The sequence below is a fragment of the Acyrthosiphon pisum genome, chromosome X (genome assembly GCF_005508785.2).
Source record: "Acyrthosiphon pisum isolate AL4f chromosome X, pea_aphid_22Mar2018_4r6ur, whole genome shotgun sequence".
NCBI lineage: Eukaryota > Metazoa > Arthropoda > Insecta > Hemiptera > Aphididae > Acyrthosiphon > Acyrthosiphon pisum.
Genome location: NC_042493.1, coordinates 93,673,285 through 93,673,576, shown reverse-complemented (window position 1 = coordinate 93,673,576; position 292 = coordinate 93,673,285).

Genomic DNA, 292 nt, shown 5'->3' with positions numbered 1-292 from the left:
CCGAAACATGCGTAATGACTGACATGATTCGTAGTATACAAATTAAGAATTATTTACTAAATGTAAATTTAATAAATCCAATACCACACAACACAGTAACCTAATCAATGACGGTAAATATTTAAAACTCAATAACAATGAAGACTAAGTAGTTAGGTGTATTCTGTGATATACGATAACTTTTGTTTTTCATATAGATACCGACCATTTTAACTGTACATTTTTTAGAGGATAATTATTAACTTTTTTGAACATTTTTACATATCAAAGGATGTTTTTTAAGCTTTCTATA